The sequence below is a fragment of the Ambystoma mexicanum genome, chromosome 3p (assembly GCF_040938575.1).
Source record: "Ambystoma mexicanum isolate Mex_15411 chromosome 3p, UKY_AmexF1_1, whole genome shotgun sequence".
NCBI classification, from domain to species: domain Eukaryota; kingdom Metazoa; phylum Chordata; class Amphibia; order Caudata; family Ambystomatidae; genus Ambystoma; species Ambystoma mexicanum.
In genome coordinates this window covers 713,454,546-713,481,722 of record NC_090925.1, presented here as the reverse complement: position 1 = coordinate 713,481,722, position 27,177 = coordinate 713,454,546, and the positions used below count along the sequence as shown (strand labels likewise).

Below are 27,177 nucleotides of genomic sequence, written 5' to 3'. Positions count from 1 at the left end.
ATGGTCTCATGGAAGCGGTCAGTGGGGCGATCTAGTAGTCGTTTCGCCAACTCTAGTACAAAACCTACGCTGGTGGACAAAGGAAAACCTGTTAAAGGGAAAACACTTCCACGAACGGAAGCACAAGCGATTCTTAAAACAGACCCATCACTCTCTGGGTGGAACTTCTGGCAGTATTCAAAGCGCTTCAGGCATTCAAAGCGCAGCTGACGAGCAAGGCGGTTCAGATCCTAACAGATAGCCCCACTGCAATGTTCTATGTCAACAAACAAGCGGGCACACACTCTCCAAGTCTGTCCAAGCTGACACAGAAAATATGGAGATGGGCACTCCGACAGGGGATGTTCCTATCCTCCCAACATGTTCCAGGGGTACTGAACACTCTAGCAGACTCTCTAAGCAGAGATCTCCTACCGGAGGAACACGAGTGGCAGCTAGACTCAAGTGTCGTAGACCACATCTTCTCTCAGTGGGGTTATCCCACGCTGGACTTGTTTGCTACAGGAGAAAACGAGCAATGCCCAGACTTCGCGTCCAGGTTCCCCCAACCAGGCTCCAGGGGAACGCCTATGGATGAACTGGTCAGGGAGATTTGCTTACGCTTTTCCCCCGAAGCCCTTAATGAGCAGGGTAGTGAACAAGTTACACAGAGAACAAATGACGCTCATCCTAATTGCTCCCATGTGCGCAAGACAACCATGGTATCTGCGCAACCTGGCGATGTGCGATCCCATCAAACTCCTGTGCCAGACAAACCTATTGACCCAACACAGGGAAATAACAATGCACCCCCAACCACATTCAATGAACCTGGCAGCTTGGCTCCTGAGGTCATAGAGTTCGGACATCTTAATCTGCCACAGCGGTGTATAGATATCCTAAGGAGGCTCGTAAACCAAACACCAGACACTGCTATTTCGACAAGTGGAGGAGATTTGTAATTTGGTGCAAGTCTAAACAAATAAACCCCATAGAATGTACTCCATCCCACATTCTAAATTATATGCTCTACTTGTTAGAGTCAGGGTTAGTTTTCAACCCCATAAAGGTCAACCTGGCAGCTTTATCAGCGTACACCACCTCTCAGAGTAAGGTATCATGGTGGAAAATTCCAGTCATCAAAGCATTCATGGAGTGTGTAAAGAGACTCCACCTTCCAATTTCTAACCCACCGCCAGGTTGGTATCTCAATGTTGTACTCGCTAGGCTCATGAAGGCCCTCATTCAAGCCTATGCATAAGTCAAGTCTTAAACACCTGACATACAAGACTGCCTACTTAGTGGCTATTACTTCCATAAGAAGAGTTAGTGAATTGCAAGCTTTGTCAGTGCAGGACCCTTTCTTTATCATTCATAAAGATAAATTGGTTTTACGTACACATCCAAGGTTCTCTCCTAAATTCATTTAAAATTCCACGTGAATCAATCCATTGAGCTACAGGCCTACTTTCAGAATCCAACTAGCTCAGCTGAGGTAAAACTCCACACACTGCATGTGAGGAGGGTGGTCTTTTACTATGTAAACCAGACCAGACCGCTTGGAAAAACAGACCAAATGTTTGTCTCCGTAGCACCAGGCAGAGAGGGAGACCTCATTTCCAAAAATGCCATCTCTAGATGGATAGTCAGATGCATACAACTATGCTATTCGTTATCAAACAAGACACTGCCTTTCACACCAAGAGCTCACTCCACAAGGAGCACAAGAGCTACTCTGGCTTTTATCGCAAATATCCCCTTAGACAGCATTTGCAAAGCAGCTACTTGGAGCAAAGTACACACACTTTCACTCAGCACTACTGCATTGACACCCATTCCAAAGCAGATACACAGGTGGGACAAGCAGTTCTAAAACATCTATTTGCCACTGTACCTTCTCACAACCCACCTCCTTCTCCTAACACTGCTCGCTAATCTATGCATAGCATGTGATCTAAGCAGATTCCACAAGCCTCAGAAGGGATACATTACTCACTGTAATCGTATTTCTGGTGCTTGTATCTGCTTAGATTCACATGCGCCCACCCTTCCACCCCTGAGAGAAGATGCATAGATGTTATATGAGCGTCTCTGATATTTATCTTCTTGAATACACCTGTACTCACGATACACTTCATGCTACCTCATGTCAGAAACAAAACAATCTGAGGAGCCTCGACGCGTGAAGGGCCATGGGTCCAGTGGGCGTCATACTAGGATAGTATTACTGGCAAGCCCTATCGATGTCCTGTTTCGAATTTTGAAAACAACAACTGTACTATTCTGCAGCTTCCGCTAGATGTAGGCCTATGCATAATCTAAGCAGATACAAGCATCAGAAATACGATTACGGTGAGTAATGTATCATATATATATATATATATATATATATATATAATTTATTTCTGAGGCTTGTGGAATCTGCTTAGATCACATGCTGTGCATAGGCCGACATCTAGTGGAAGCTGCAGAGTATTACAGTTGTTTTAAAAATTCGTAAAGAGACGTCGATAAGGCGTGCCAGTAATACTATCCCTAGTATGACGTCCACTGTACCCATGATCCTTCACGCGTCGAGGTCCCTCAGATCGTTTTTTTACGCCATTCTAGACGGATGCTTATAGCGGAGTTCCTCTTTTGGCTTATAGCCATTTACTATTATCAAATTACAGATAGTTTCTTCTTACTATCCTTTATATTGCCGACTATCGAAACACCAGACGCCGGTGAAGAACAAGAAAAACGACAGTCGAAAGACTGCCGCAACGGATCCGTTTCTGTCTTGGAAGGCCGTTACGGGCTTAGGCCCACACAGTAGGGAGAGAGGGGGGGAGGTAATTTTAGAATCTATATGCCTCTTTTCTTACACTACATTCGCCTAGCTGCCGTGTCATTCCGTTATGGACAAGACCCCCTTTCAATTTTGCCCCAAATGCAATAGGAAATTTCCGTGGGTCGATAAACAACTTGTGCGTAACCTGTGTCTACCGCAAGACCACATCGAGGGTTCTTGTCGAGCGTGCAGACTCTTCAAGCCCAAGACTTTGAAGGACTGATCTACTAAACGCTGGGCCCACTACGCCTGGCAGCTCAAGGCCATGGAAGTAGAGGGTGCCTTCAGCGACGGCAGCAACGCCACGGTACCCAACGGCGAAGGCGACGGGGTTACTCCGGTTACACAAGCGCAGGCCCCCAACCCCAGAAGACAAGCCGGCGGCCTTGTTATGAGGACAACACCCGGCGGCGGAAGCGCTATTACTTCATCCTCCACTAAACACAACCCACTGCCGAGACTCGACACATGTGTCGAGCAGACGGCAGCGCACAACATCTAGGGAGAGGTCCATTGAATCTCTGTCCTCTGGGTACTCTCGATCGAGATCGCCACACAACAGGCCCCGGCCGTCGAAGGACGGTAGAGACATTGCGCGAAAAACTCCCACCGGGGGCCGATCGTCCACGGACGAGGCTCCGGTTCAGCCCGCACCCGAAATTCGACGTTCTGCCTTGATTTAGGTACAAGACCCCATATAGTCGGGATTGACCGATTTAGGCAAGAAACACGCTTCAGAGGGCCAGGGTAAAGAGAGGGAGTCCAAGAAAAAGTCCTCTAAGACCCCTCATAGGGAAAAATCTCAGGAGGTTAGGCCCACTCAGAAGAGTGAAGAACCTGTATCTCATGACTCTCTGTCTTCCACCCTGAAAAAGAGGACTCCTCCTTCTATATTACTTCCTCCCACAAATGAAGATTTAGGGCTCCCTTCTCAACCATTGGTCATCCCTAGTTCTGCCCAATGGTCGGTTGAGGATATATACAGGGTCATGAGGAGGATGTCCTTCATGGCCAACTTCTAAGAAAAGGACCCTGACTATTTCAAGAGCTTCCACTCCACCCGCCCCCCCTCCCCCAACTACAGCACCCTCTGGGTCGCAGATCCCTGCTAACCCCCTGCTAAGAGGTCTCGCCCCGAGAATCCAGTGCAAGGCACAGTCATTGACTTTTATGACCCGGACTTCGATCATGAAGACCTCTCTATTGAAGAGGCAGCAGACCCTTATTACGGGGATGATGCAGCAGACCCTTATTACGGGGATGATGAGGACTCTGAGGTTGACCCCGAGACAAATATGTATGTCATGGACTCTCCTATTAATCAGGACCCCGGTCATGGACTCACCCATTGACAATCAACCCCTGCTAAATGAAGTGCTTGTCAAGGCGGCAGAGAATTTTCAGATAGCTACTTAGGAAGAACAACAAGATTTCATAGGCAAAGTCTTAGGAGATAAGAAGGCTGTTACTCAGTTTATCCCTCTCCTCAAGTCCATTCAGTGAAAAATACAACCATCGCTGGAGACCCCTAATCTTACGTGGGCAGTGAACCCCCACATAGAGACACTGTTTAGACCTTCCCCTTCTGACCCGCTGTATATCAGAGGGCAACTGAAGCCTGATTCATTAATTGTTACTACAACAAGGAAGAGGGCTGGTACTCCCCTATCTTCCTCTGAGGCCCTGCCTGACAAGGAAAGCAAGAGACTTTACACAATGGGCAGAAAGGTGGCCTCCTCTGCGGTATTCCAGACCAGGATTGCTAACTATTCTACCCTGTTGACCAGCTACAACTGACACAAATGGGACAATGTCTCGGCCTTACTATCATTGGCCCCGGAACAAGTTAAGTTTCAGCTTGCCCAGGTGGCCGCAGAAGGCAGGGCAGTGTCAAGCTGCTTATTAAAAACCAATCTTGAGGCAGCGGACAACGCAGGCTGGATAATAGCAGAAGGGACAATTATCAAGCGGCACGCTTGGTTGCGCCAATCGGGTTTTAAACCAGAGACACACGCTACCCTTATTAACATGCCCGTTGAGCCCAATGTGCTCTTTGGCAAGGCTGTCAAAGACGGCCAAAGAAGAATATGATACTCTCAAGTCATTGGGCCAAATGACCAATAAACCTACTGTCCAGAGGGGAAACGTGAATTTTCATCGCTCAAGCGGCCACATTTCACAGAAGGGTTCCACCTATAAACAGAACCAAAGTACTACTGGGGAAACCATCCGGGTCGGTCCTCCCAGAATTACCCTAGAGGAGCGCGCAGATCCCGCCTTCGTGGTAGGGGCAACTCCTCCCGAGGTGGCATCTCACCTCAAAAGTAGTGACTATCCGCTCTAGGTGCCCTCCCATGCCTATCCAGTAGGAGGGCGCATATCCTGCTTCACCCACTCATTGGAGGAAATCACCACAGACAGATGGGTGCTGTCCACCGTAACAGGCGGATATTGTATAGAGCTCCTCGACCAACCCCAGAACCACCCCCCACGACAAAAGACCCATTCCAAGGAACACAAGCGCATCCTCCTCGAGGAATTCACCATGCTTCTACTACAGGACGCCATCAAAGTTTTCCCAGCTAATCAGGTAAGCAAGGGTATTTATTCAACTTACTTCCTTGTACCAAAGAAAGATCTAACAATGCGCCCAGTATTAGATTTACACCCTGCAAACACATATGTCACGCCACAAAAGTTCTGCATGACTACGCTATCAGTGGTAATCCCTCTACTAAAAAAGGGGGATTACATGGCAACACTGGATATGAAAGATACCGATTTTCATATTTCAATGTTCACAGCGCACAGAAGATTGTTGAGTTTCAATATAGCGAACCAACACTACCAATTCAAAGTGCTACCCTTTGGAATAGCATCTGCCCCAACGGTATTCACAAAAGTACTGGTGGTGGTGGCAGCACACCATCGCAGGGAGGTAATCCCAGTGTACCTGGACGACTGGCTGATTACAGGGGAGTCTCTCCTAATTTGCAGGCAAAACATTCAGAGAACTATCAACCTACTCTCCCAATTGGGCTTTTCCATCAACGAGAAAAAATCAAGTCTAGTGCCAAGCACAACCAAACAGGTCCTAGGAGCTGTCATAAACACACAAGAGGGGTTGGTCTTTCCGTCGGAGGAAAGAGTCCAAAACATGTTACTGCAAATGCCACATTATCAGGGCGGCTGCCAGATAAGGGTGCGCAAAGCAATGTATTTGCTAGGCATGAGGGCATCTTGCATTTACCTGTTACCTCACGTGCGCCTGCGCATGCGACCCATGCAGGAGTGGTTGGCGAAACAATGGTCTCAGGTGTGTGGTCAGTGGACGATTTAGTGGTCGTTTCGCCAACACTAGTACAAAATCTTCGCTGGTGGACAAGAGAAAATCAGTTGAAGGGGAAACCCTTCTACGATCCAGGAAAATACAAGCGATTATCACGATGGACGCCTGACTTGCTGGGTGGGGGGCTCATTACCTTCACCACACAGCTCAGGGTCTGTGGTCTCATGCGGCAGCACAGAACCACATCAATCTGCTAGAACTACTGGCAGTATTCAAAGCCCTTAAGGTGTTTGAGTCTCACATAGCGAACCAATCTGTGCAAATCGTGACAGACGGCACTACAGCGATGTTTTACATCAACAAACAGGGGGGCACACGTTCTCCAAATCTGTCCAGGCTTGCTCAACAAATTTGGAAATGGGCACTCAAACGGAAATATTCCTATTGTCACAGCACGTTCCAGGGGAACTCAACTCTCTTGCAGACTCATTGAGCAGAGATCCCCTACCAGAAGAACATGAGTGGCAACTACACGCAGGGGTCGTAGAACACCACTTCTCTCAATGGGGCTTCCCCACAATAGACTTGTTCGCTACAAGGGAAAACGGGCAATGCCCAGACTTCGCGTCCAGGTTCCCCCTGCCAGGCTTCAAGGCGAACGCCCTTGGATGAACTGGTCAGGGAAATTTGCTTATGCTTTTCCCCCAACACCTCGAATGAAGAAGGTGGTGAACAAGATCCACAAGGAACAGGTGACGCTCATCCTAGTTGCTCCTATGTGGGCAAGACAACCCTGCTATCCACATCTGCACAACCTGGCGATGTGCGATCCCATCAAACTCCCGTGCCCATACAATCTGCTCACTCAGCACGGGGGACTAACAGTGCATCCTCAACCTCACTCAATGAACTTGGCAGTATTGCTCCTGAAGTCATAGAGTTCGGACATCTTAATCTGCCACAGAGATGTATGGATATCTTTAAAGAATCAAGATAGCCTAACACTAGGCACTGTTATTTTGACAAGTTGGAGAGATTTGTAATTTGGTGCCAGTCTAAACAAATTAACTCCATAGAATGTACTCCTTCCCACATTCTAACTTATATGCTCCACTTGCTAGATTCAGGGTTAGTATTCAACTCTTGAAAGGTCCACCTGCCGGCTTTGTCAGCCCATACCACTTCCCACAATAAAGTCTCATGGTGGAAGATACATGTCATCAAAGCATTCATGGAGGGAGTAAAAAGACTCCACCCTCTAATTTAAAACCCGCCGCCAGGATGGGATCTCAATGTTGTACTTGCTAAGCTCATGGGACCCCCTTTCGAGCCAATGCACAAGTCCTGTCTCAAACACCTGACTTATAAATGCCTTCTTAGTGGCTATCACTTGCATGAGAAGAGTTAGTGAAATACAAGCATTGTCAGTGCAGTATCCTTTCTTTGTTGTACACAAAGACAAGCTGGTTTTACATTCTCACCCTAGGTTCTCCCCTAAGTTAATCTCTAAATTTCACATAAACCAGTTTATTGAACTACCGGCTTTCTTTCAGAAACCCACCAGTTCAGCTGAGGTAAAACTTCATACTCTAGATATGAGGAGGGTGGTCCTCTACTATGTAGGCAAGACCAGACCGCTAAGAAAAACAGATAAACTGTTTGTCTCCGTAGCACCAGGCAGAGAAGGTGACCAAATTTCGAAAAATGCCATCTCCAGGTGGGTAGTCAGATGTATACAATTGTGCTATTCCCTATTGTGAAGGAATAGGGCCGGTCAATGGATTCTTTCAAAGTAAAGATAGTCTTTATTTGACTTTTTTTTTTAAATCAATGTCCCATATAAATTACAGAACAGGTTATCCTTTCTGCTTTGTGGCAAATAATTCAGCTCTAGCAAAGTCCTCTTGGTTTCCTATGGTAAGGCAGGAATCTGTGTTTAGTCCTCGTATGCCCACCGGAACTCAGAACCTTCCTCTGCTCCTCTGCCTCTGTTCTGAAACCGAAAGGAAAGAATTCATTAGTCTTTTGTTACTGTTTGATTTATATAGGGGCAGGAGGTTTCTCATCCAATCAGGGCTGTTGCTGCTTTGAAAGCTTATTAAGTACCCCCAAACCTGCCCCCTCTTTTTCTGAATGCCGGCCGCCATAATGGTTTTACCATGTGGGACTCGCTGGAAATGTGTTCTGATAATATCATTTTCGGGGAGTTTGTGACTGTGTGGTAAGTGTTTTTACAACCCATATTGTTTCTCATTTTCCACTGATAAGGGACTTGTGCTAATATCTTTTCATACGGCTTAATCTTTCCATGCTGCTGTACGTGGAATCGCATGCTTTCAACCCATCATCTTTTGGTTGTCTGCTGCAGGCGTGTCCCGTCGCTTTCAGCGGCGAATATTAATAAATAGCCTTTGCAGCGTTCTTTTCTTAACTCTGCAGCCGGAGTCTGATTACCAAAAGTGCGGGTGCGAACGGCACCTCTAATTATTCCATTTGTCTTTCTTTTGTTTTCCCCAGCCAGGCCCGCGGTAGGCAAGTTACTGTTTATAAAGTGAAACGCGGCGTATGGTGTCTTTTTACATGTTGGGTGACTGAGGTAGCCTCCATGTTGTTTCTCATCTCTCTGGGCTTCGGGTAGTGGGCATTCAGTTACGGTTATGTTTTTCCCCCACCATGTGTTTTCCTCGCCTTCTTGTCCGCCAGGCTGCATTCCTGTTTGTTTGGTCAGTGTCTTGTCCCTATGGAGGTTATCCTCTGAAACCCCATGCTTACACATACTCCCTGAGGAATCGAGCCGGTCAGGCCGAACTAAGCTTCTTGACAGATAGTTGGGAGCAATCTGGAAGGAGGCTGGTTCGTGAATGGTGACGAAACAGAATTCCTGTAGAGTAAGAAACCATCTTAGGACCGACCCTCTGGTTTGAGTCTTTATGTACCGCCAACCATTGTAGAGGTGCATGGTCAGAAAAAAGCATAAAGGCTTGTCCCACTAAATAATATCTCAGGGTTTCAGTGGCCCATTTTATGGCCAGACACTCTTTTTCCAAGATTGAGTATGACATCTCATGTGGTATTAGTTTCCGACTTATGAATGCCACGGGGTACATGTCTTCATCCATGCCTTGAGATAGAACAGCACCTAATCCCTTTCCGGATGCATCTGCCTGCACAAAGAAACGCTTTTTCGAAATCCGGGCATCTCAAAACTGGAAGGGCTGATATATGGTATTTTATGGTTTTGAAAGCGGTCGGAGCTGAAGTGTCTTGTAGGAGATCCCCTTTATATGAAGACTTTAGGGCTTCCGTTAGTGGCCTGGCCAAGCTGGAGAACATGGGTATGAATCTCCGATAATACCCGACAAAGCCCAAAAATGCCCGTATCTGTTTTCTGTTACTTGGCATGGTCAACCTCATGATGGCCTCCACTTTGTCTACTTGTGGTTTCATAACTCCACCACCTGCAGTATAACCCAGATACTTAGTCTCTTGTGCCGCCAGTATGGTTTTCTTTGGGTTGATGTGTAGCCCGGCTTCCTTTAGTGCTGTGATCACTTGTTTCAGGTGATTGATGTGTTCGTCCCAACTTCGGCTAAATACTATTATATCATCTAAATAAGCCGAGCTGTACTGTCTATGAGGTGCTAACACTTTGTTCATCAAAACCTGAAAAGTAACGGGTGCCCCATGTAATCCAAAAGGTAGCACAGTAAATTGGTAGAGGCCAGATGGTGTTGAAAAAGCAGTTTTCGGCTTGTCTTCCTTATTTAGGGGAATCTGCCAATACCCTTTTGTCAAGTTGATTGTACTGATGTATTGTGCTGTACCCAGTTGTTCTAATAATTCATCTATTCGAGGCATTGGATAGGCTTGATATGTTGAGATGGAGTTTAAGATGCGATAATCCAAACAAACCCTAGTGGAGCCGTCTGGTTTGTGGACCAAGACTATAGGAGAAGACCAGTGGCTCATTGATGGTTCAATCACCCCCCAGGTGTAACATCTCTTCAACCTCACTCTGAATGATAGTCCTTTTGGATTCGGCAGTCTGTTTGGTCTTATCCTCACTGTTTTATTGGGATCTGTGTTTATCTCGTGTTCCACCAGATTTGTTTTTCCCAGAAAAAAAGAAAATACATTCCCCATGGGCTGGAAGTGTCTCCTTAGTTCAGCTATTTCTTTAGGACTTAACTGTGTCCCCCACTTTACCTCACTGAAAGCTGATTCTTCTGCCTGTAATACGTTTTTGCTTTGTACACCCCCATCAGGTTCTTTCCACTCCTTCAGAAGATTGATATGGTAGTTCTGTGTTTTATCCTTTCTATCGGGTTGTTCCACTAGATAGTTCACTGGGCCAAGGACCGCTGAAATTTTGTAAGGTCCTCGCCATTGGGTCAACATTTTGTTCTGGGAGGTGGGCAACAAGGCCAACACCTTGTCTCCTACTTGGAAGGACTGTGCCCTGGTGTTCCTGTTATAATATCTTTCTTGAGATGACTGTGCTCTTCCCAGGTTTTCTCAGGCTAGTTCCCTCAATTTGGTAAAATGGGTTTTCAGTTCTGATACATAGTTTGTTTCTTCCTCCTGTTCTTCCCATTCAGTTTTTGCTATGTCGAGTATTGTTTTGGGCTTATGTCCGAACAATAACTCAAAGGGCGAAAACCCTGTGGAGGACTGTGGGCTGCATCTTAACACTATTAAGATCCAGGGTAACACTCGATCCCAATTCTTACCAGTAGGTGCCGTAGCGCGTTTTAGCATTAGCTTAATCGTTTTATTCTATCGCTCAACCAACCCATCAGTCTGTGGGTGATAAATCGAGGTACGTAGATGTTTAATGCGCAAATGTTGGCATACCTTTTGCATTACAGAGGACACAAAATTGCGGCCCTGGTCAGTTACAATCTCCGTGGACAATCTTACCCTGGCAAAAAACGGAACCAGTTGGTTACATACTTGTGTGGAGCTTATACCCTTCATTGGAATCGCCTCCGGGTATCTGGTGGCATAGTCCACTATCACCAGAATGTACTGGTGTCCATGGCTATTAGGTTCCATTGGGCCCACCAGATCCAACCCAATTCTGGAAAAGGTTTCCTTTATGAGTGGCATGGTATGCAACAGGGCTTTTGGAGGTTTGTGCGGGCTGGTCTTCTGGCAGACTGGGCATTGTTCACAGTACTTGGCCACTTCTTTGTATACCCCTGGCCAAATAAATAGCTTTAATAGTTTCTCTTGGGTCTTTTCTTTTCCTAGATGCCCCCAACCACATCATCATGTGCCAGCCTTAACACAATGGGCCTCATTCCGAGTATGGCGGTAAGGGATAGCGGCCACCGGTAACAAGACCGGTGGCGGTAATCCCTTACCGCCATACTCTGAGTTCCCTTTGCGCCCTCGCCCTTAACGCCTGCTTTGAGCAGGTGTTAAAGTCGAGGGCGCAAAGGGGCCTCCAAGCCAATAACGGTGACCGTAATGAACGGTCACCGTTATTTGCATCTTCCCCATTCCCATTGTGCCCTATGGGGGCTCATTTGGGAATGGGGAAGAGCCTTGGTGAATGGGGAATTACCGCCCCGCCAACCTTGGAATGGGGCGGTAATTCCGCCATCCACCAAGGCGCTGCCGGTCCGGGTACGGCGTCAACCAAGGCGTTAATAGCGCCATTGGTTAGCGCCGTACTCGGAATGAGGCCCAATGTCTCTGTAGCTTATAGGAACCAGCAGTTGCTCTGTTTCTCTTTGTTGCGGGTCCACTTTTACGTGATATACCAATCCCCTCTTGGTCCTGAAACATGGGTATCCTACGCCTACTCCTGACGAGGCCTGCTCTCTGGCGTTAATTAATGTAGGATCTGTTAATTGTTCATTCCGGAAGCTTTTCTGTCTATCTTCTGGTAGCCAATCTATCAGTCCCATGCATTTGCTGATCTCTGCCCATTGTTTTTTTTTCTTCTCTCACTTCTCTCCTGGTTTTCTTGATAGCTTCCTTACGGGGTGATTCAATATCGCTTTGCGAGTATGGTACAGTTTTGAACCAATCATTCTCCTTAACACACTCCCCAAAAGACGGTAAATCAATAACCACAAGAACTTGTGTTGGCAAGTGTGGCATTATGGCGACCCTCATTCTTGAAAGGACCCTGTTCACTTCAATGTCTACCTCTTTGGACGGGTAGGTCTTTGTGTCCCCACGCACACACTTAATAGGAATTTGATTGTTTCCATCCCCCATAGCCCCACTTACTTCTGGTCTTATGGCGGTCTGTTCACTTCCGAAATCGAGAAGACCTTGACAGGGTTTTCCATCCACCCGGACTTCTACCAGATACAGCTCTTTTCTTCTCTGAAACTCCCTTGGTTGGGCCCATCCTATCTCCATAGGTTCGGGTTTTGGTTTCCTAGGGCAAAATCTTGCTATGTGCCCTCATTCTCCACAATCAAAACACTGTGGCTGCCGATTGATCGTGTGCCATCCAGGTCCTTTGGCTTTGGGGCGTATAATTTTGGCCTCGGCGGTCCTCTTTGGCGTCATCTTGGGTGGTTCAATGGCAGCTGGACGAGAAGGCCCTGCTTTCTGAAAAGCCGTAGCAATGTCTATGGCTTCAGCCAACGTGGGACGGTGGTGTTGTCTAACCCATCTTTGCATGGCGGCTGGCAATGCCTCAACTAACTGTTCACGTTTGATTTTGTCCATGATGTCCTGGACGATCCCTGATGCTGGTTTTAGCCACTTGTCACTTAGACTGTGGATTCTATAATACAGTTGTCTTGGTGTTTCTCCATTTCGTAGTCAGGTTTCTCTTGGCCTAGTTCTGTAGGCTTCTTCATCTATGCCCATCCTTTCAAGGATAGTTTTCTTAATGTCCGCGTAGGAGGCGTCTCCTGCTGGATTGTCTGCCTGGTATGCCCTTTGCATCGGCCCCGTCAATAAGGGGGCATTGAAGTGTTCCCTTTTTTCCGCTGGTCACAGGGAATTCCTGGCCACTCGTTCAAAATTCGTGAAGAACTATCCCGGATCTTGTCCTTGCTGATATTTCTGTAGGACATTGGTTGGGGCCATGCTTGTACCCCTTGCAGCAGCCATGTTTTCTGTGAGCTGTTTGATAGCATCTTGTGTGGCTGCTTGTAGCTGTAATGCCTGCTGTAGGGCCTGCCGGTAAGTCTGTGTGCCTGATGAGATTGTACCTGCATTAGCTGTTGTAGCTGTTGCTGTCCATCTGTTAGGGCTTTAATGATGGCCTCCATGGCGTTGTGCAATCCCACCGCTGCCACCAAATGTTGTGCAGGAACAGGCCGGTCACTGGATTCTTTCAAAGTAAAGATAGTCTTTATTTGAATTTTTTTAAAAAAATCAATGTCCCATATAAATTACAGAACAGGTTATCCTTTCTGCTTTGTGGCAAATAATTCAGCTCTAGCAAAGTCCTCTTGGTTTCCTATGGTAAGGCAGGAATCTGTGTTTAGTCCTCGTATGCCCACCGGAACTCGGAACCTTCCTCTGCTCCTCTGTCTCTGTTCTGAAACCGAAAGGAAAGAAATCCATTAGTCCTTTGTTACTGTTGGATTTATATAGGGGCAGGAGGTTTCTCATCCAATCACAGCTCTTACTGCTTTGAAAGCTTATTAAGTTCCCCCAAGCCCCGCCCCTCTTTCTGAATGCCGGCCGCCATAATGGTTTTTCCACGTGGGACTCGCTGGAAATGTGTTCTGAAAATATCGTTTTCGGGGAGTTTGTGACTGTGTGGTAAGTGTTTTTACAACCCATATTGTTTCTCATTTTCCGCTGATAAGGGACTTGTGCTAATATCTTTTCATACGGCTTAATCCTTCCATGCTGCTGTATGCAGAATTGCGTGCTTTCAACCCGTCCTCTTTTGGTTGTCTGCTGCAGGCGCGTCCCGTCGCTTTCAGCGGCGAAAACTAATAACGAGCCATCGCGGAGTTCTTTTCTTAGCTCTGCAGCCGGAGTCTGATTACCAAAAGGGCGGGTGCGAACGCCACCTCTAATTATTCCATGCGTCTTTCTTTCGTTTTCCTCAGCCAGGCTCGCGGTAGGCAAGTTACTGTTTATAAAATGAAACGCTGCGTCTGGCGTCTTTTTACACATTGGATGACTGAGGTAGCCTCCATGTTGTTTCTCATCTCTCTGGGCTTCGGATAGTGGGCATTCAGTTACGATTATGTTTTTCCCCCACCATGTGTTTTCCTCGCCTTGTTGTCCGCCAGGCTGCATTCCTGTTTGTTTGGTCAGTGTCTTGTCCGTATGGAGGTTATCCTCTGAAACCCCATGCTTACACCTATCAAACAAGACACTGCCTTTAACGCTCAGAGCTCACTCCACAAGGAGCACAGGAGCCACTATGGCTTTCATTGCAAACGTCCCTCTAGACAGCATTTGCAAAGCAGCTACATGGAGCTCAATACACACTTTCACTCAGCATTACTGCATTGACACTCATTCTAAGACAGATACACAGGTGGGACAAGCAGTTCTAAGACATATGTTCGCCCATGAACCTTCTCACATCCCACCACCTTCTTCTAACACTGCTCGCTAATCTATGCACAGCATGTGATCTAAGCAGGTTCCACAAGCCTCAGAAGGGATACAATACTCACCGTAATCGTATTTCTGATGCTTGTATCTGCTTAGATTCACATGCGCCCACCCTTCCTCACTTCTGAGAGAAGACACATGGATGCTTATGAGCTTGTCTGATACGTATCTGCTTCGATACAACTGTACTCACGCTACGCTTCATGCTACCTCATGTCAGAAAAATAACAATCTGAGGGAACTCGACGCGTGAAAATTCATTGGTACAGTGGACGTCACACTAGGGATAGTATTACTGGCACTGTCGACGTCCCTTTTCGTCCCGTTTCGAGTTTTGAAAACAACAACTGTAATACTCTTCAGCTTCCACTAGATGTCGGCCTATAGATAGCAGATACAAGCATCAGAAATACGATTACAGTGAGTAATGTATCATATATATATTTTTGAGGCTTGTAGAATCTGCTTAGATCACATGCTGTGCATAGACCGACATCTAGTGGAAGCTGCGGAGTATTACAGTTTGTTTTTCGAAACTCGAAAAGGGGCGTCGAACTAGGGCGTGCCAGTAATACTATCCCTAGTGTGACGTCCACCGTACCCATGATCCCTCACGCGTGTAGGAGCCTCAGATTGTTTTTTTCCGCCATACTTGTCGGAAGCATAGTTGCAGAGTTTCTTGGCTTTTAGCCATTTATCATAACTTTATCAAAATTTCCCCGTTCTCAACCCCCACGTCGAAATTCGACGAAGACCGACGCCGGTACCTGAGAACAAGGACGAACAGCCGTTGAGGCTACACAACGGACGTTGGGCCTCGGAAGGCCTCTGGCCTTGGCCCCTGCAAGTAGGCAGAGTGGGGGGTGGACATACTCACACTTGTTTTTTCCTACTTATACCCGCCCGCTGCCAGGTTTTAACATATGGAGACTACTCCATTTAAATTCTGCCCCAAGTGCAACCGTAAATTCCCCTGGGTAGATAAACATAACACCTGTAACCTGTGTCTTCCAAGAGACCACCCGAGGCGAATTGTCGAGCTTGCAAGCTCTTCAAAGCCAAGACATTAAAGGACAGCTCGACCAAACGTTGGGCCCACTACGCCAGGCAACTAAAGGCCATGGACGAAGTGGGTTCCTTCAGTGATGGCAGCAACGCCGCCGTATCGGACAGCGAGGGCACAGGGGTGTCGGTAGACACCCAAGCGTGAGCCCCCCACCTCAGAGGACTGTCCGGTGGGTCAGTTATGGGGACAACACCCAGCGGAAAGAGCGCTATCCACATATCTTCATCTAAGCACATAAACCGCACCCGAGATTTGACACGAATGTCGAGTGATCGGCAGAAGAAGGCACTAAGAGAGCGGTCCGCAGAATCAGTGTCCGCTGGGCGTTCCAGGTCACAGTCGCCTCATGACACACGGCAACCGACTACGATTGCTAAGAGTGCCACATTACCTAAAGTCAGAGAGGTAGGGTCGTCAGATGATGAATCCGACCTCTACCCCCACGCAGTACCTTCGAAGGCCCTTCGTTCGACATCTGCGTCCGAGATTCCACGTCCCTCTTCTAAAACTTCAGAATCTCGTGATCCTTCCTCCGAATCTCGACGCCAGGCGTCGAAAGATTCTGAAAAGTCCAAGGGGTCAGGTAAACACTCCTCTACACATGGGAAGGGGGAGAAACCACAGAATAAAGCCTCTGAACACCAGGTTCAGAAGGAGAAACACCCAGAAAAGTCCAAAGCCCCTGACCCTATCACTAGGCCAAAGATTGTCTCTCCCACCCCCCAGGATATGGGATTAGAGGAGGAATCTCCATAACAAAGGGTTATTCCCAGTTCCAAGGAATGGAACTCGGAGGACATTGACAGAGTAATGAGGAGGATGTCTTTTCTGCCAGATTTCTAGGAGAAAGACCCACATTTCTTCCTTAGCTATATTCCTACACCCTCTACCCCTTTGGGATCCAAGGACCCTCCACCCCCTACTAAGAGACTCTGCTCTGAGACTCCAATTCAGGGCCTCATTTCAGACCCTCTCTATGTTGAACCTTACCAGCATTATGGTGAGGATCCAGAAGTACAGATACTGGACGACCAGACCGGGGTCGATTATTATTGAGAGACAATGAGGATCAGGAAGATATGATATGATATGATTGTTTATTTATATAGCGCCTATACACAATGTGTTTCAAAGCGCTTCAAGGCAAGGGAGGGAACAAGGGAAAATACAACCACATTCTTACAGGCCATGAACAGTAAGGATGTGAAATTAACTATCGTACTCGGCCTGACGACATTTCAGATAGTGCAAGAGCTAACACATAGATAAGGAAGTGTGGGGGGAGAGTGGGAAGGAAATGGAAACAGACAGGCGACTACCGTACTAGGCCTGACGACATTTCTGGTAGAGCCGGAGAAACACAAAAGGTGAGGGTGAGGGGTGCAGAAAGGGAGGGGAGGAACAAAACAAGTGACTATCATACTAGGCCTGACGACATTTCAGATAGTGCTGGAGGGGTGGTGGGGAGGAAATAAACAGTAATGGGAGGGTGGAGGAAACAGGCGAGGTTGTTATCATATTAGGTCCAGGGACAATTCTGATAGAGTAAGTGCATAGAAGAAAGTAAGGGGAGGAGATAGGAAAAGGGAGAATGGAAACGAGGAGAGAACAGAGAGTAAGCAGTCAAAAAGAGTGGAGAAGCAAGAGTGGAGAGCGAATACAATTGCAGAAGTCAGTAGTAACACATGATGTTGCAAGCCAGGATACACGATGAAGATGGGAACAGCATGATTCAGGGCCACCATGAGTACAAGATGCAAAGGAAGTCCAGCATGAGAGTTGAGAAAGAGTGACGCACCGTGAATGAATGAAGTCCATAAAAGTCAAATCCAGCATTGGCCACAATACGATGATGGTGAAGGAAGGCACCAGGTGGGCGGTGCTTGCTAAGTGGTGAAAAAAGAGCAGCAGGCAGGAAGGCACCAGGTGGGCGGGGCTTAGGCCAGGTGACCTAGATCCACTTGCACCGGCTCCCCAGATGAGGAAGAAGACGAGGCGGAGGCCTATAGTCTTGACTCCCCTATTCCCAAGGCCCCCCCTGGTGAAGGACTCACCTGTTGACAACCAGCCCTTGCTCAACAAAGTTTTGGCCAAGGCTGCAACCCGTTTCCAGATCGACACTCAGAGGGCACAAGAAGACAGGGATTTTTCAGAACAAATTCAGGGGGACAAAAGGTCCATTGCCCAGGCCATCCTGATTCTAAAGTCTGTTCAACGCAGAATCGATCCTTCTCTGCTCACCCCTAATAGAAAAATTGTTCAGGGCCGCTCCATCCAACCCACCTTACATAGGGGGTCAGCTCAAACCTGACTCATTAGAGGTTACAACCACCAGGAAGAGGGCGGGAACACCACTAGCATCTTCAGACGCTTCCCCGGACAAGGAGAGCAAAAGAATGTATGGCCTGGGAAGGAAAGTAGCTTCCACTTCAGCTTACCAAGCACGCATTGCTAATTCCACCACTCTGCTGGCAAGCTACAACTGCCACCAATGGGAACAGGTAGCTGGCCTCATTTCCTCTGCACCAGAACCTCTAAAGAGCCAGTTGGCCCAGATTGTGTCGGAAGGGAGGTCAGTATCCAGATGCATTCTCAAGGCTACCTTTGATGCAGCGGACAATGCAGGGAGACTGATAGCTGAAAGCACAGTGATCAAAAGACACGCTTGGTTGAGGCAGTCGGGGTTCAAACCCGAGACCCAGGCCACCCTCATTGATATGCCGTGGAACCCAACCTCCTGTTTGGAAAAGCAGTGGAGGAAGCGCTAAAGACGGCCAAGGACGAGTATGAAGTCCCTTGGCCAGCTAACTAATAAACCCACGAACCAGCGGGGGAATAACAATTTTCATCGCTCTCGCGCCCAAAAATTCCCAAAGAAGGTCTAATTATTACCAGAACCAAGGAACCTCGTGGGGCGGCTACCAACAAGCTTCACAAGGTTTTGGCAGAGGTCAAAAGAGGGGCCGTAGTAGAGGGAGAGGCAGCCCAGGCAGAGGAGCTACGCCTCCCAATAAACAGCAGTGACGTTCCGCTCCGGGTCCCTTACCATGCATCCCCAGTATGGGGGCGCATTTCCACCTTCACCCACGCATGGGATGGGATCACTTCGGACAGATGGGTGCTGTCCACAGTGTCCGCGGGATACTGTATAGAACTACTGCAACGCCCCCGCAACCACTCTCCAAGAAGGAAGATACACTCCTTGGAACACCAAAGAATCCTCCTCGAGGAGATCACCGTTCTTCTTGCAAAGGACGCAATAGAACTCGTCCCGGGCAACCAGCTAAACAAGGGTATTTATTCAATTTACTTCCTTGTGCCAAAAAAAGATCTAACAATGCGCCCAGTATTAGACTTATGCCCTGCAAACAAGTATGGCAAGCCCCAAAAATTTCACATGACTACACTTCAGGAAGTAATCCCCCTACTAATAAAGGAGATTACATGGCAACATTGGACATGGAAGAGGCCTATTTTCATATTTCCATGTTCCCAGCGCACAGAAGATTCTTGCGCTTCAAGGTGGACAGTCAGCACTACCAGTTCAAGGTGCTGTCCTTCGGCTCCAAGGGTATTCACCAAGGTACTGGCGGTGGTGGCGGCGCACCTACGCAGGGAGGCAATCCCAGTGTACCCTTACCTGGACAACTGGCTCATCACAGGGGAAACCCCTGTAATTTGCAGATCCAACATCCAAAGAACGATCAACCTCCTCTTCCAGTTGGGCTTCTCAATCAACGAGAAAAAATCAAGCCTGGTGCCAAGCACCTCCAAACAGTTCCCAGGATCTGTCCTAGACACTGAAGAGGGGTTGGCCTTTCCTTCAGAGGAAAGAATTCGGAGTCTGTTATTGCAAATTCCTCAATATCAGTCTGGTCGCCAGATAAGGGTTCGCAAAGCGATGTGTTTGCTAGGCATGATAGCGTCATGTATTTACCTGGTTACGCACGCGCGCCTGCGCATGCGACCCATGCAGGAATGGTTGGCGAAACAGTGGTCTCAGGCAAGTGGTCAGTCGGACGATCTAGTGGTCGTTTCGCCAACACTAGTACAGAGTCTTCGCTGGTGAACAAGAGAGAACCTTTCAAAGGGGAAACCCTTTTACAATCCAGAAATACAGGCCATAGTCACTACAGACCCGTCCCTGTCAGGGTGGGGAGCACACCTCCTTCACCACACAGCTCAGGGCCTCTGGTCTCACACAGTGGCCAAGAATCACATCAACCTGCTGGAGCTTCTGGCAGTCTTCAGAGCGCTTCGGGCGTTCGAACCCCACCTATTCAACCTGTCAGTGCAGATCCTAACAGACAGCACGACGGCAATGTTTTACATAAACAAACAGGGGGGTACTCGTTTGCCAAATCTGTCCAAGCTTGCACCGAAAATTTGGATATGGGCACTCAGACAGAACATATACCTGTCGTCTCAACATGTTCCAGGGGATCTCAATTCACTAGTGGACGCTCTGAGCAGAGATCCCCTTCCAGAAGAACACGAATGGCGTCTACACGAAGAAGTCGTAAAAGATCTCTTCTCTCAGTGGGGTTTCCCCACTATAGACCTATTCGCCACAAGCGAAAACAGACAATGCCCAGTATTTGCATCCAGGTTGCCCCAGCCAGGCTCCAAGGGGAACGCTCTATGGATGAACTGGTCAGGGATGTTTGCCTACGCTTTTCCACCAACCCCTCTGATGAGGAAGTTGGTCAACAAGATACACAGGGAATCGATGACGCTCATCCTAGTTGCTCCTATGTGTGCGAGACAACCGCAGTTCCCACACCTGCCCAAACTGGCGGTGTGTGACCCCATCAGACTCCCGTGCTGGTACAACCTACACTCCCAGCATTAAGGACAAACAGTGAATCCTCAACCCAACTCGATGAACTTGGCGGAATGGCTCCTGAGGTCATAGAGTTTGGCTATCTCAATTTACCACAGAGATGTATGGATATCTTGAAAGAATCTAGAAAACCGAACACAAGGCACTGTTATTTTGATAAATGGAAAAGATCTGTTATTTGGTGCCAGAATAAACAAATCAACCCTATTGATTGCACACCTTCCAATATTGTCACCTACATGCTCCACCTGCTGGACGCAGGGTTGGTATTTAATTCACTCAAGGTACACCTGGCGGCGTTGTCAGCCTACCCTACCTCCCATAACAAGGTGTCGTGGTGGAAAGTGCCAGTTGTTAAAGCCTTTATGGAAGGTGTAAAGAGACTCTACCCTCCAATTTCTAACCCACCACCAGGATGGGACCTTAATGTGGTGCTTGCTAAACTCATGGGCCTCCCCTTTGAACCCATGCATAAAGCTAGTCTCAAACACCTGACTTATAAGACTGCCTTCTTAGTAGCCATTACATCCATAAGAAGGGTCAGTGAAATTCTGACTCTGTCAGTGCAGGATCCTTTCTTTACTGTTCATAAGGATAAACTGTTTCTAACTCACCCTAGGTTCTCACCTAAATTAATTTCCAAATTCCATGTTAACCAGTCAATTGAGCTACCGGCCTTCTTCCAAGAACCCAAAAGCTCTGCTTAGGTGAAACTACACACACTAGATGTGCGAAGAGCGGTCCTCTACTACGTAGACAAGACCAGACCGCTAAGGAAGACAGATCAACTGTTCGTCTCCGTAGCTACAGGCAGAGAAGGAGATCGTGTCTCTAAAGGTGCCATCTCGAAATGGATAGTCAAATGTATCCAGCTGTGTTACTCCCTTTCAGATAAAACACTGCCTTTTACGCCAAGGGCCCACTCGACAAGAGGCACAGGGGCCACTCTGGCTTACATTGCAAATGTACCCCTTGACACCTTTTGCAAAGCAGCTACACTTTTACTCAGAACTACTGCATTGACACTCATTCCAAGACAGATACTCAAGTGGGACAAGCGGTTCTAAGACATTTGTTCGCTCATGACCCTTCTCACATCCCACCTCCTTCTTCTAACACTGCTCACTAATCTATGCACAGCATGTGATCTAAGCAGATTCCACAAGCCTCAGAAGGGATACATTACTCACCGTAATCGTATTTCTGATGCTTGTATCTGCTTAGATTCACATGTGCCCGCCCTTCCTCCCCTCTGAGAGAAGGCGCATGGATGCTTGTAGTCTTATCTATCTATCTGCTTGGATACTCTGTACTCACGCTACTCCTCATGCTACCTCATGTCAGAAAAAATACAATCTGAGGCTCCTACACGCGTGAGGGATCATGGGTACAGTGGACATCACACTGCGGATAGTATTACTGGCACGCCCTAGTTCGACGCCCCTTTTTGAGTTTCGAAAAACAAACTGTAATACTCTGCAGCTTCCACTAGATGTCGGCCTATGCACAGCATGTGAATCTAAGCAGATACAAGCATCAGAAATATGATTACGGTGAGTAATGTATCCCATATGTTTCACTGCAAGCTTCACAACTTCTTAATGGGTCCCTGACCCTCCTTAGGTACTTCAGCTTCTCTAACTCTGTCCAACGTTTGAGCCGAGACCCTCTTCCTGCCCTCTTGTCCCCGCCCGAGTTCTTGTGCCCCCTGTTCCTCTTTGGGAGCTGCTGCATGTCTCCTGATTTCCACAGGACTGGGTTAGAAGTCTATCTGGCTCGGGATGCCTCTCCGACTTCCTCAAGGCTTCCCTGTGTCACTGCAGGTCACCAGCCTTAGCAGTTTCTGGCAGCTTCTCTGAACTGCTTGGCACACCTCTTCATCGGCGCATCAGTGTGTCCCGCGGCTTGTCTCCCCTTCCTCTGGTGCTGCGGCCGGCTCGGCAGCACGTTAGACAGCACCCTTGACAGTGGTCTTGCCGTATTACTCTCAAACGCTATCAGTCCGTCCATCCTTCTTATTATTCCTGTTTCCTGGGCATTGGTTTGAAAGTCCTTTGTTACGTTCCATGATGTGTTCTTCACGGCTCAGCACATCTTCCTTGTCTCGGTAGCAAGGCCAGGCAGCACTTTAATGTCAGTTGGGAGCTTCTCTGTCTCAGTACTGCAGGTTGTCTTACGATGCTCTACTACAGACCAATCTCAAGTCTAGATGACGGTTGGAGCCAAGGTAAAGGCCAGAATTGTGTAGAGGGCTTAGGGGAGGTTGGGGAGTCTTGGTCCTCGATCTCCGTAGCGTCCCTCATGATGTCGACGTTGGTATATTAAGCACACACGCTGACCGTTACCTCAGTTCTGTTTTTTTCCGCATTGCTGTGTGCTTCGGAGCTACTCGCCTCACAAATTTTCGTTTGGGTTTATTCTTCAATCAAGTAAATTTGATGTTTTTCGAATATGTCCTCGACACTCGAAGACCGGTTTCAAACTGCATACAGACTGTGGGGTAAAAATGTCCATAACAGACCCTCACTGCATCTGTCTGTGATATTTGGGGACAGGCCACAAGGTGGACGACTGTGGCTCATGTCAATCTATGACGGTCAAGTCCTTGCGGGAAAGGAAGGGGACACTAGATGCAGGTAAGCCCCGTCCCAAATCCCCATCCGTTACCCCATTCAAAAGAACGTCCTCCGAATCGAGGGATGTTTCCCCCGAGAGAAAACATCCAAAACATCGGAGACGATCGAGGTCCGGTTCATGACGCTCCTAGTCCTCTTCTCAAAAGAAGAGTAAGAAACGGCATCTGCGGAATGGGAAAACCTCCGCTTAAAAATGCTTGATGTTTTCAATAGGCAAGCGAAGCCACCTCTTGGCGTCTGACAAGACCAATAGTGAGTCTCATGTGTCTCCTTCTCGCGCACCCCAAGGCCGGGAAGAGAGATTCCCCTAAGAATGTTTCCCTTCAGGTGAACTCCTGTCAGGTAAACTCCCTCTCAGCCACCCGTACCCTCCTACTACATCTTATTTACTGACCACCTGGCCCAATCGCCTCCTTCGAGGAAGACATTACCCTCCTCCTCACTCGAAACACTAAACCAGGCTCTCAAATAGTTCTGCTGGGAGACCTTAACCTAGGCCTTCGTGACCTGAATGACACTAATGCCACAACCATTGAGAATTCCCTCTCACGACTTGGCTTCAAACATCGTATCAATGACCCCACGCACAACAAAGGTAGAACTCTGGATTGGTTGGCTGATTTACATTGTACCACAGAAATCCTCAACAGTGTGCCATGTGCCTGGTCAGACCACCACTGCATCACATTTACCTTACAGGATAGCGTCTGCCTCAACGTTAGCTCTGCCATCGCCCTCCAGACCTTATCCAGAAATAATCGCAACATTACGCTAGACAATCTATTACCCCTCCTACAGCCCATTACTAATCCTCCCAAAAACTTCAACAAGGACCCATCCACTCTTTTAGACCTGTGCAACCACACCCTAGATCAAGCTCTAAACAAAGTCGCCCCACTAAATATAAGAAAGGCTAAACCTATATCCCACCTAAATAAATGGTTCACTACAAACCTAAAAACCTTCTGCAACACCAAAAGAACCTCCGAAGCCACCTGGAGACAAACACCATCTACCCTTAACAAGGAAAAGTTTACCATGACTGCAAGTAATTATAAAACAGCTATTCCTAATACCAAAAGAGAGATTTACAGTGTCAGAATTCAAAACGATAAATCAGGTACTAAAGAGCTCTTTACTATACTGAGGGAAATGGAAACAACTGCATCACCCACGTAAGTCTGCACCAAAGATGCCGCCTGGTGTAATAATATCCAAAAGGCTCTATTGCATCAGACAAAATAGCCTTGTTACAATCTAAAATAGAGACGAAAAAGGGAGGCCTATCTATGTCCAGTAAGTCTAATCATCTTCCTGGCCCTCAGCCTTCACTGTGTCACCCTTTTTACTTCTCTCAAGTCACCACTGAGGAAGCAGAAGCCATCATCGCTGGTCTAAAACCCCTGAGATGCCAGAGAGACATTTTCACAGCCCCTATCATTAAGGAAGGAGCTAGCCCCGTTCTTCACTCCCTAATTAACTCATCTTTCGAAAGCGGCTCGGCCCATAACAATCTTAAAGAGGCATGGGTGATGCCTCTCCTCAAAAACCTGAACCTAGATCCAAACATACCGACTAATTACAGACCTATAACAACAGTCCCATGCCTCCTAAAATGACTAGATAGAGCAGCCAATCTCCAAATACAAAAACATCTTGAGGACAGCAACCTCTTGGGCTTGCGTCAATCCGGTTTTAGACCGAGGCACAGCACTGAAACAGCCCTCCTCGATCTAAAAAATTCAAATGGATGAGGCCAAAGACAATGGCAACCTTTCCATCCTCCTTCTACTGGAACTCTAACCAGCGTTTGATCTCGTTGACCACCAGATTCTCACCAAACACCTGACCACAGCTGCTCCGTTCTCTCCAAACGCCACTAGTTGGATTCAATCCTTTCTATCGAACAGAACAATGAGCGTCTTCGCTCCTACTGGGTCTGCCGGTCCAGTACCTATTACTTGTGGAGTCCCACGGGGCTTGTGCGTCCCGCCCACTCTTTACAGTATATTTACAAAAATTCTCTTTGACCATCTTGATAGCTTGAGCTTAACCTACACGAATTACGCAGGTGACACCCAAGTCCTCATCACTCTCACTGGCTCCTATGACAAAGACTCTAAAATGCTAAATTTTATCTACCTTCACATTCAGGCTTGGATGGCCTCTCACAGCCTTTGTCGAAACGACGATAAGACTGAGCTTCTTATCATAGGTTCTCAAGCTCGCCTAAATAAATTAGACGCACAGTACAAAGCATTCAACATTGATGAGAACATAATCAAAGTCGCTCTACTCTCTCCCTCAAAAGGCAAGTCAATGCCACAGCCTCAGCCACTGCATACACCAACAAATTGATACTGCCTGCAAACCATACCAGTCTACCAACAGCTGCATTACTCTCGCCAGGGCTTTGATATTATCCAAGCTAGATTACTGCAACGCACTTCTCATAGGATCTTCAGAACGAAATCTCAATAAATTAAAAGTCCTACAGAATAATGCTCTCAGATCAGCCTTAGATATTCCATGATCCATCCACATCTGTGCCATTTAGACGGGATACTCGTTGGCTCCCAGTGCGCGATAGGATTTCTTTGTGTACGTTAGTAATCACACCCAAATGCCTTTCTAACTCTGCTCCGAAATATCTGGCAGACAAATTCTCCAGGAGCCAATCCATGAGACCTACCAGATCCGTCTACTCACACTGCTTCACCATCTTTAAGTTCAAACGGAAAACTGCAGGAGGATCCAGTTTCCAGTGCTAGCAGTGAAGCTCTGGAACTCCCTCCCCACAGCTCTCGGGGCAGAACCCTCCTTCTGGGCCTTTAGATCCAAAGTAAAAGCATGGCTCTAAATTCATCCCCAGCCGTCTCCAACTCTGTTCCACTTTTATTCGCCTGCCTATACTGATTTATATCAACTGTAACTGTATATATGCCATATTTTCCCATGTACACACCTCCCATGCCGGCTTGTTGACCTATTTGTAATATGTGTCATCGGCCAATTGTAAATTGTTCCTTGTACATACTTCCCATGCAGGCTTGCTGACCGATCTGTAACACGTGTCATCGTCCAATTGTAAATTGTTCCTTGTACACACGTCCTATGCTGGCTTGTTGACCGTTTTTGTAACACGTGTTATCCGCCAATTGTAAATTGTTCCTTGCTACTGTACTTGTAACAACTGCTCAAGCGCCCAGATACCTCAGGGTTAGGTGCACTCTACAAATAATAAACTAAACTTAACTCCTCTACACCAGAAGTCGAAGGAGTCTTCATCGACACATTGGAGAAAACCTGTGCCTAACCCCTCAAAGCCTTCATCTCCGGTATCAAAGCCTTCTTTGAAGGTATCAAAGCCGTTGAGTTTATCTCCTGAGCCCTTGATTCATTTAAAGTCATCAAAGCATGTTAAACCATCGACTCATCTGTCGAAGGCTTCGATAAAGTCCTTGAAGTCCTCTACGCATTCAGCAACATCAGTGCTTTCAGTGCTTCCGCAGACTGCAAAACCAATTGATGAACCAACCAAGTCGTTCAAACCCATGCCTCAACCTGATTTCTTCATGCAAATGGGATCCATCTTCGAGGAAGATGAAGAGGAGGATCAGGCCCCTTTTGGTTATGAGTATGGAACACCAAACGTTCCACAAATGTTCCAGAATAACTCAATTTCTCAAGAGTCGTAACATGCACAATCTGGTGGAAACGCTTAAAGAAACAAGCAGCTGCAAAACCTCACCAGAGACTGATTTTGGTAATCCAGAGGTGACCTGTTATACTGATCCTTCAATTATACTGAAAAATGCAGGAAAACCCTACGCTCTGGACCAGGGTATTACCATATTGCTATGAACTGAAAAAATATCCAGAGTACTCTTTTCAAATATAACGTAACAAAAATATTTATTTCACTTGATACAGAATTTGCAAAGGTGAATCACTCCTGTATAAATCAAAACTGTA

At 47.3% G+C, this 27,177-nt stretch overlaps 1 protein-coding gene across 5 annotated transcripts in view; it reads left to right on the top strand.

Annotated features, from left to right (window-relative positions):
* The window catches only part of BRD8 (bromodomain containing 8), a 1,405,947-nt gene that overhangs the window by 250,040 nt on the left and 1,128,730 nt on the right, over window positions 1-27,177 (top strand). The gene's annotated exons all lie outside the window — the stretch shown is intronic.